This window comes from Coregonus lavaretus, assembly GCF_964263955.1.
Source record: "Coregonus lavaretus genome assembly, chromosome: 23".
Lineage (NCBI taxonomy): Eukaryota > Metazoa > Chordata > Actinopteri > Salmoniformes > Salmonidae > Coregonus > Coregonus lavaretus.
In genome coordinates this window covers 19142223-19150850 of record NC_140010.1, presented here as the reverse complement: position 1 = coordinate 19150850, position 8628 = coordinate 19142223, and the positions used below count along the sequence as shown (strand labels likewise).

Below are 8628 nucleotides of genomic sequence, written 5' to 3'. Positions count from 1 at the left end.
CTCGACGCCACAACGCTATTACACCGGAGAAGAAAGTAATCACAACCCTGAGGTATTTGGCAACAGGGAAAATGCAACAATGCAGCAGTGATGACTTGGGTCTGTCCCAATCCTCCGTCAGCAGAGTCATCACCCAAACACTGACAGCTTTGTCACAACCTAATATTGTGACACAATTTGTTTCATTCCCGCTGGATGCCCGCACTTTACACACACATAAAAGGGCATTTATGGACATTGCAGGATTCCCTGGCGTTGTGGGTGTAATTGATGGAACACATGTGAGAATAATTGCGCCATCAGAGGACGAGGCTGTTTTTGTTAACAGGAAGAATTTCCACAGCATCAATGTGCAAATAGTGTTCAATGCGGCCTGGAAGATTTTGGACATTGTGGCTAAATGGCCAGGCTCCACACATGATGCGAGAATGCTCTCCGAGAGGCCAGCTTAAGAGGCGCTTTCATGTTCTCCACGGAGAGGTGCGGCTGAGGCCTGAAAAAGTCAGCAAAGTCATCATAGCCTGTGCAATATTACACAATATTTGCAAGGTTAGTCAGATTGCAGAACCTCTGGAGGATGGCGATGAGGATGAGGATGGAGACAACGATGAGGATGGTGGTGAAGAAGATATTCACATTCCACAGGGGAACCGAGCCCAGAGTGGACTGCCTTACAGGGCAAACTTCACAAATTTACATTTCAGGCAAGCTGTAGCCCCATGTCATTTGAGAACTTGTGATGGTATTAAGAACTACCACAGTTTTACTGCACATCACCTGCAACTGTTAAATGCAAGACACAGAACACAATCTCTAAATGGTTTATTTTTTAGGTGTTCAATTTTAAGGCGGTAGTACTCCTCCTGAAGGGAAAGGACTTTTTTTTGTTGTTCAAACACATCAATTGTGAGTTGCAATCTTCTCTCCTGCAGGGATGCTGACGGAGCAGGTGCTGCGGATGGGAATGGTGTTTGATCCGCCGGGCTATCCTGAGTAGCAGCTGCAGATGGTTCAGGCGGCAAACTTGATGGGCCCGGTTCTTGTGATGGCTCCATGCTACAGAAATACATAGGCCTAGTTTAATTATTGTTTTGATTAAATTAATTTAATACAATGAGCATGGATAACACATGAAATGGCTTCTGCAATGAATAAACACTGTTGATATGAATAACCCTGTGTCCTACCTTTGCTGCATTTCAAGGGCCTGCATCATTGACGTGTCAATGCCTGTTGGCAGCCCGGTGACACTGACCTCAGAGTGTCCCAGGACTTGAAAGACAGTGTCGGCCACCTGGGACAGCCGCTTTGCAGGTGGTCCACCCCCTAGAAAGAAACAGTCAATGAACACAGTACTTAGGCATGTAAATTAACTTTGCCAGCAGGAGCAAATTGCCAGATTATGTGGTAGGCCATAGTATTTTGCTCACCTGTGAGTGAGGATTCCCGCTTGTGTGCTGCAATCTCATCTTTTGCCTTGGACTGCAGCACATACCACCTTTTCTCACAATCGTCGCCTGTCCGCACCACCAGTGGAAAAGAGGCATTGATTGTTTGGGATATTGTGTCCCAGGCGCGCCTCTTGCCTTGGCTAGTGACAGTTGGGCCAAATTTTCCTCGTAACATACCTTTATGTTCGTTCACCAACTGGGCCAGCAACAAACCTTGCTCCTCAGTCCAGTTCGGCTTGCGATTCCTTTTTTTCTCCATTTTCTGTGTTTGTAGGATATTTGTTAACAAGCCTTCATAAATAGACCAGCCAGCAATCACAGACATTGTTAAAAGCTGAGCTGTGTTACCCTCGTTAAGTTCACACTGAGTTGTAACGTTGCAATTTCTACTTCATTAAGGACAGCCCCTTGAGATAGGCCATCTTGTTTTCAATGGGGTCCATATGGAAGTGAAAGTACAAAATATGCCAGCTAGGATATTAATATGAGCAAATGAGACACAAATCATTATTTGAACAGGGTGTAATGAGCTTAAGTTTTCACATATTTTAGATTCTAATGTTAGGCTATAACCCCTACAGCTTACTATTCATTTTCCAGATATTTTCTTGAATGTGAAATATTATTTACAATTATAGTCTGCATAAGATTAGAGTGTATAATTATGTTTATTGATTTGAGGGTACATCCTTTGCTCATTATCACCAAAAGTTCATTTTCATCAAACTTGTAGGATCAACCAATCACGGCTTTTGAAATGATGACTCATACCTAGCAACGGGGTCAACCACACCTCCTCACTAAGATAGGATTTTTCATCCATTCCTGGCTCAGAGTTCACTGAAAATGTTCTGGAATCACTTCTAAGCTAAAACTCCTGGCAAGGAATTTTTAGGTTAAGTTAGGAGCTCTCTGAGAGGATTCTCAGAATCTTTAAGGATACGGGCCCTGTTCAGCAGGGTGAAACGTTACAAAACGATCAGATAGAAATGTACTGTGTCGAACAGATATGTTAGTCTTTCAGGTAGAATAGGACATTGCCAGCTCTATTTCCATACATCTCGCAGCAAATATCTGTATCCACGGGTTAACGGTTTGCAAAATATCTGCAATGTTCACCTCACTAAATCAACCCCTGATCCACACCCTCTTCATCATGACCCATGAATCTGCTGTTATAGTGACATAAAACAGATTTATGGGCCTCATCAACTTTATTCCTTCCCATCAACTGCTTACAAAAGAGTCAAATAAAAAAGTCAAAGGACCTTTAAAAAATCAAAGCTATTTATTGGCAAGTAGTTACCATGGAAATCTAGCTTGGCGTGAGCACAAGAACAGCGATAACATATGAATTAATAGTAACAGGGGGCATTGCAGAGGCAGGTCAAGGACTTAATACATTATCTACAGCAGAAAAAAACATAGCACGCCAAATCTGACAATGACCATAGGAGTTGGCAAGCCAGCACAAACAGATCTCGGATCAGGCTAGAAGAATGTACAGAACTTCAGGAATAAGATGAAATCCAGATAAGACTCAAGGAGAAGAAAGTTCTTGATCGATTTCAAGACACAATTTAACAGAGCCTGGTTCGTGCCTGTGTGTGAGGGGAAAGGAAGCTAAATATATCCTGGGGCAGAGTCAAGGGCATGACGAGGAATACATCCATACAAAATGTCCTAGTAATTACTGTTCAAGGAGAGGAAGGAATAAGGATATCCATAGAAACAAACCTAGGATATGCATGGCATAAAGGAGAATCCGGTGTAGGCCAATTCAACTTTGTAGACTAAGAATATGTTATTTATATCAGATTTATTCCTTTAGAAAAATCATTACCTAACTGTGTGTTTAGTTTTGAAAGCCTCTCTATCTTTCATCCTTAGTTCTCCCTCTTTCTCTCAATTGGTAATTACGTTACTCTTCTCTACAGACCAAACTAAAACATCCCCAAACACCAGAGGTGGCACCACAGGTCTAAGAGTGGTGGGTCACGTGGTTTTAATAAAACTCCTGGAAAAACTCCTGGCCTTGGGGATGATGAAAACCCTGTCAAACTGCAGCAACCTTGTACTTGTTCATATGAATTATATTTTAAAGAAGGACTAGGGGGGTTTCCTATAATCCTGTGCAGAGTCCCCAACATCCGGATGTTATGGTTTTCAGGGGAAATGGAAAGAGAGCCTGTGACGCGACTTCTGCTTTTGGAGGTTAACCAGGCAACACTCCATCTTAACTCCTCCTCCACATTTACTGGATCGGTTGAACAGTGCAGAAGAGAACCTCCCCCAACAGTTTTTTTCTCTCCTCAAGACCTGTATATAGGGGATCTATATTAGTTTAAGGCATTTGTTTTACACCTGCTACGTTAGGTTACCTATACACAGACACAGAGAAAGCAACATGATTGGACAATAAAACTCACAGGGCTGAGCTTTCTTTATGCAGGTTTGCAACGTGTAGTCGTGCCCTATGCAACTGTAGGCCTAATTAAACATTAACTCACAGTTTATGTCAGCTATTGTGTTTATTGATTAATTCCAGTTAATCATTTTGGATTGAAAACGTCTAGGTAGCCTAGTCAGCCCAAGTTTGAATATAAACCAAAAGGATCCCATTCACATTTTCTCACAAACAAATGGGCTATAAATTCAAAACGTTACCGCTTTGTTTAACCTGGCCAGCCCAGAGGAACAGGGTGCACAGTTGGCTAGTGTCACGCCCTGGCTCTGGGGACACTGTTATGTTGAGCCAGGGTGTGTAATTCTATGTTTGTATTTCTATGTTGGCCTGAGTGACTCCCAATCAGAGGCAACGAGTGTCAGCTGGTTGTCTCTGATTGGGAGCCATATTTAACTGTCTGTCTTTCACTTTGTGTTTGTGGTTTCTTGTTCCGTGTTGGTTGGTGTATGTAACCAGGGACATCACGGTTTCGTTTTGTTGTTTTGATCGTGTGATCATTTATTAAATAAAGAAGATGTTTGCCTTCAACGCTGCGCCTTGGTCCTCCTCCTTAGACGAGCGTGACAGAAGAAACCACCAAGATGTGACCAAGCAGCGTGTCCAGGAGCCATCGCCAGGGAGATCTCTAACAGATCTCCTTCGCCTCCTCGACTGGGTCAAGCCGGATGAGGAGGAGAGGGGCTTGACATTGTGGCAGAAGGGCGAACGGCTGGCGAGGGACATGGAGACCTTGGCCACGGGTAGGAGTGAAGCACAGACATTTTTTAGGGGGGGGCTAACGCCGTGGACGACGGGCCAGCAGGAGACCGCGGCAGAGCGGCCCAGCGGATTGGCAGAGGAGGCCGCCAGGTTACGGGGGCCACTGGTCGAAGAGGGGGTGGAAGATGTAGAGGCACAGCGAGAGGTACTGGCGTGTGTTGCCAGTCCGGTCCGGCCTGTTCCTGATCCCCACGTAGGGCCAGTGGTGTGTGTTCCCAGTACGGTCCGGCCTGTTCCTGCCACTCGCACCAAGCCTACGGTGCGCATCGCCAGCTCGGCCCGGCCCATTCCTGCTCCCCGCACCAAGTCAGTGGTGCGTTTCGTCAGCCCTGTCCGGCCCGTTCCTGCTCCCCGCACCAAGTCAGTGGTGCGTTTCGTCAGCCCTGTCCGGCCCGTTCCTGCTCTCCGCACCAAGTCTGTGGTGCGCGTCGCCAGCCCAGTCCGGCCCATTCCTGCTCCCCGCACCAAGTCAGTGGTGCGTTTCGTCAGCCCTGTCCGGCCAGTTCCTGCTCTCCGCACCAAGTCTGTGGTGCGCGTCGCCAGCCCAGTCCGGCCCATTCCTGCTCCCCGCACCAAGTCTGTGGTGCGTTTCGTCAGCCCTGTCCGGCCCGTTCCTGCTCTCCACACCAAGTCTGTGGTGCGCGTCGCCAGCCCAGTCCGGCCCATTCCTGCTCCCCGCACCAAGTCTGTGGTGCGTTTGGTCAGCCCTGTCCGGCCCGTTCCTGCTCCCCGCACCAAGTCAGTGATGCGCGTCGTCAGCCCGGCACGGCCCGTTCCTGCTCCCCGCACCAAGTCAGTGGTGAGCTTCGTCAGCCCGGTCCGGCCCGCTCCTGCTCCCCGCACCAAGTCAGTGGTGCGTTTCGTCAGCCCGGCTCGGCCCGCTCCTGCTCCCCACACCAAGCCAGTGGTGTGCGTCGTCAGTCCGGCACGGCCCGTGCCTGTTCCACCGGTGGCGGGTCCGGCACCGGTCAGGTGCTGCGTCACGCCGGAGCTAGAGCAATCCGCTCCACCAGTGTTCAGTTCAGCTCTGGTCAGCAGGGCCAGATCGGACCAGGGGTACTTTGGGGGGTTAGAGAAGGAGTGGGGATCATGCCAGGAGCCGGATCCGCCGCCTAGGCGGAGTGCCCACCCGGTCCCTCCCCTGTGGTATTTAGTTGGCGCGGTCGGAGTCCGCGCCTTTAGGGGGGGGTACTGTCACGCCCTGGCTCTGGGGACACTGTTATGTTGAGCCAGGGTGTGTAATTCTATGTTTGTATTTCTATGTTGGCCTGAGTGACTCCCAATCAGAGGCAACGAGTGTCAGCTGGTTGTCTCTGATTGGGAGCCATATTTAACTGTCTGTCTTTCACTTTGTGTTTGTGGTTTCTTGTTCCGTGTTGGTTGGTGTATGTAACCAGGGACGTCACGGTTTCGTTTTGTTGTTTTGATCGTGTGATCATTTATTAAATAAAGAAGATGTTTGCCTTCAACGCTGCGCCTTGGTCCTCCTCCTTAGACGAGCGTGACAGCTAGACTATGCAGCTGCTGTTGTTAGTAGCCTACAGTTGATCAGACTGAAAAATAGTCTAGTTTCCATGGAATACAGCATGTCAGATCGCTAATGTTTAGGTGTATAGGCTGCTACATTTATAAAATAGTTTTTGTTTGTGTCTGTCGGGCAGCGGCACAGTATTATAGCTAATCTCATGTTATTTGACACATTTTGCCATGAGGCTGAGAGAAAATATTGCTATTTTAGAGCTCAGGGATTCTTGAAAGACGGGACAAATCAACTTTTTTTCTACAAATATTTGTCTTAATATTAACAAAATGTGAAATATATATTTTGATAGACCAAAGATTCAGCTATCACACCATCTAAAGGAAAAACCTCCTAATTTATGTCAACTCTGTCAGACACCATGAAAGGCATTTAATTTGTACAACTATTGTCCAAGAAGTGTTTAAAGGCCTGTTTAATTCTAACAGATTATTCAAATATGTAATACAAACATTGACCTCCCGAGTGGTGCAGTGGTCTAAGGCATCGCAGTGCTAGCTGTGCCACTAGCGATCCTGGTTCGAATCCAGGCTCTGTCGTAGCCAGCCGCGACCGGGGGACCCATGGGGCGGCGCACAATTGGCCCAGCGTCGTCCAGGGTAGGGGAGGGAATGGCCAGCAGAGATGTAGCTCGGTTGGTAGAGCATGGCGTTTGCAACTCCAGGGTTGTGGGTTTGATTCCCACGGGGGGCCAGTATGAAAAAAATAAAAAAATAATGTATGCACTCACTAACTGTAAGTCGCTCTGGATAAGAGCGTCTGCTAAATGACTAAAATGTAAATCTCCAAACCTCTTTTAGTTTTGTTTTATAGCACTATTAAATGCTCCAGGGTTTATTTCGTTAGCATTTTGGCATGTTTTTCTAGATTTAGAACATAAAACAACATTCATAAAGCAAACATTATCCCTTAGGTCTAGCACAGATACAAGTCTACAAATACACTGAACAAAAATATAAACGTACATGTAAAGTATTGGTCCCATGTTTCATGAGCTGAAATAAAAGATCACATAAATTGTCCATACGCACAAAAAGCTTATTTCTCTCAAATTATGTGCACAAATTTGTTTACATCCCTGTTAGTGAGCATTCTCCTTTGCCTAGATAATCCATCCACCTGACAGGTGTGGCATATCAAGAAGCTGATTAAACAGCATGATCATTACACAGGTGCACCTTGTGCTGGGGACAATAAAAGGCCATTCTAAAATGTGCAGTTTTGTCACACAACACAATGCCACAGATGTCTCAAGTTTTGAGGGAGCGTGCAATTGGCATGCTGTCTGCAGGAATGTCCAACAGAGCTGTTGCCAGATAATTGACTGTTAATTTCTCTACCCTAAGCCGCCTCCAAAGTCGTTTTAGAGAATATGGCAGTACATCCAACCAGACTCACAACAGCAGACCATGTTTAACCACGCCAGCCCAGGACCTCCACATCCGGCTTCTTCACCTGCAGGATCGTCTGAGACCAGCCACCCGGACAGCTGATGAAACTGTGGGTTTACACACCGAATAATTTCTTCACAAACTGTCAGAAACAGTCTCAGGGAAGCTCATCTGTGTGCTCGTCGTCCTCACCAGGGTCTTGACCTGACTGTAGTTCAGCGTCGTAACCGACTTCAACGGGCAAATGCTCACCTTCGATGGCCACTGGCACGCTGGAGAAGTGTGCTCTTCATGGATGAATCCCAGTTTCAACTGTACCGGGCAGATGGCAGATAGCGTGTATGGCGTAGTGAGTGCCACATGGTGGTGGTGTGGTTATGGTATGGGAAGGCATAAGCTATGGACATAGGGACACAAATGCAAAAGATACCGTGACGAGAACCTGAGGCCCAATGCCGTGCCATTCATCCACCGCCATCAACTCATGTTTCAGCATGATAATGCATGGCACCATGTTGCAAGAATCTGTACACAATTCCTGGAAGCTGAAAATGTCCCCGTTCTTCCATGGCCTGCATGCTCTGGATTGACGTGTACGACAGCATGTTCCAGTTCCCGTCAATATCCAGCAACTTTGCACAGCCATTAAAAAGGAGTGGGACAACATTCCACTGGCCACAATCAACAACCTGATCACCTACAGTGCATTCGGAAAGTATTCAGACCCCTTGACTTTTTCCACATTTTGTTACGTTACAGCCTTATTCTAAAATGGATTGAATAAATACAAATCTCAATCTACACACAATACCCCATAATGACAAAACAAAAACAGGTTTTTAGAATTTTTTGCAAATGTATTACAAATAAAAAACAGAAATACCTTATTTACATAAGTATTCAGACCCTTTGCTATGAGACTCGAAATTGAGCTCATGTGCATCCTATTTCCATTGATCTTCTTTGAGATGTTTCTACAACTTTATTGAAGTCCACCTGTGGTACATTCAATTGATTGGA

At 46.4% G+C, this 8628-nt stretch overlaps 1 long non-coding RNA gene across 2 annotated transcripts; it reads right to left on the bottom strand.

Moving 5' to 3' along the window:
- Positions 1–805: 805 nt before the first annotated feature.
- LOC311098990 lies at positions 806–1856 on the bottom strand. 2 transcript variants are annotated; one of them, XR_014609667.1, is made up of 2 exons: positions 1188–1856; positions 806–1074 (listed from the first exon to the last, which is right to left on the bottom strand). It is a non-coding gene; the product is annotated as an uncharacterized lncRNA (long non-coding RNA). The 2 variants fall into 2 exon arrangements; XR_014609668.1 differs by having other exon boundaries at positions 806–1056.
- Between the last annotated feature and the right edge of the window lie 6772 nt (positions 1857–8628).